The sequence below is a fragment of the Ixodes scapularis genome, unplaced genomic scaffold (assembly GCF_016920785.2).
Source record: "Ixodes scapularis isolate PalLabHiFi unplaced genomic scaffold, ASM1692078v2 PGA_scaffold13__105_contigs__length_92229423, whole genome shotgun sequence".
NCBI lineage: Eukaryota > Metazoa > Arthropoda > Arachnida > Ixodida > Ixodidae > Ixodes > Ixodes scapularis.
The window spans coordinates 43,097,286-43,098,906 of record NW_024609839.1 but is presented as its reverse complement, the minus strand read 5'-3'; the positions used below and the strand labels follow the sequence as shown (position 1 = coordinate 43,098,906).

General features: G+C 42.6%; 1 non-coding gene across 1 annotated transcript; it reads right to left on the bottom strand.

The window, feature by feature from the left end:
• Positions 1-1,252: 1,252 nt before the first annotated feature.
• On the bottom strand, positions 1,253-1,326 carry Trnat-agu. The gene has a single exon. It is a non-coding gene; the product is annotated as a tRNA-Thr (tRNA).
• Between the last annotated feature and the right edge of the window lie 295 nt (positions 1,327-1,621).

Genomic DNA, 1,621 nt, shown 5'->3' with positions numbered 1-1,621 from the left:
TCCCTCCTCCACAAAAGCAGAACGAAAAGCGTCCCCCTCCCCTAAATCGCACCCTCACCCAACCTTCTTTTCCAAGTGAACTCTTCCGGGTTTTACAGTGATGATTGAAATCATACCTTTCCTGAAAATGAAATCACAAAAATATGTATTTATTTAGCGTTTGTTTCTAACAGTGTTTTTCGTGCATATTTATTTTGTTTTCAATTAAGATAATAACCACGCAAGAAAAATATATATCATGCTGAACGCGAGCAAAATACGGTATTCTTCTGAGCGCATCGGAAAGAAGCTTTGTTTCTAACTTCCACTTCATACGCTCAGTTCTCTGGCATCCTACGCAAGCAAATTGAAATGAGAAGGAAAGAAACAAACACAAGTATGGAAGTATGCGTCCGCGCAAAAGCACACGAACCGACAAAGAGCAAAAGAGAGAAAGAAAGAAAGAGGGACAGATAGACAGTCACAGAGATACAGACTGAGTTATAAATCTAAGACAGATCTTGCATACGCCAGTATAACTGTTGTGTATATACCAACACCTTACGCTCTTTAAAACCAAATAAAAAAGCCATTGTTGTTGGGCAACTAGCCGACTTTGCGCGTGATCAAAAGCACAAATAATTTATTTTAAATTGATTGAAATCATATACCGCTTTCTTATATCGAAAAAATTCCACTTAAGTGCAATAAATTTAGAATATAATATGTTTTTTTATGACGTTTCTCTATTTTTTGTGAAGTACCGGCGTGAGTGAACGAGTTTAGGAAGAGCGACAAATCATACACTGAGGCAAGCCACGTAACGTTGCCCTTACCCTTGTTAACGCTACACACAATTCGTGAAATGAACTGTATAAATAGTTGAAAGGAAACTCCCAAGATGAACAAACATAGGCATAAATACATTTCCTTATACCTGAAGTGGACGACACATCTTGCCTTCTAGGCGACTTGTCACAGCTGAATATATCCGCCAGGTTCAGGAACCGACCCCGGACGTCTCCAAGACTGGCGAAGAGCTCTGCTAACTGAGCTAATCAACTTAGCTAACCTAACCATCAGTACAGCAAGCGAATGCTAACAGTTTCTACCACTTTTGATCCTAACTGCCCCAAGGGTGAGATCAGAGATTTGATTATTAAGTATAATTGTTATGATGAAAATATTCCCTGGAGAAGAGGAACAAGAGGGACAAAGGACAAACATAAATCTCCAAACACAGCTACGTGACTGGTGCGCGACCGAAAAAATCCGCCTGGTCCGGGGTATCGAGCCCGGGACCTCTCCATTACTGGTGGAGCGCTCTACCAACTGAGCTAACCAGGGGTTAGACGTTGGAAGAGCAAACGGGTTTTATCAGCTGCTACCAGTTTAACATCCAGCAAACGGGTTTATCAGCTGCTACCCGTTTGCTCTTCCAACGTCTAACCCCTGGTTAGCCCAGTTGGTAGAGCGCTCCACCTGTAATGGAGAGGTCCCGGGTTCGATACCCGGACCAGGCGGATTTTTCGGTCGCGCACCAGTCACGTAGCTCTGTTCGGAGATTTATGTTTGTCCTTTGTCCCTCTTGTTCCCCTTCTCCAGGGAATATTTTCATAATTATTGTCCAGCTCGCTTGCAC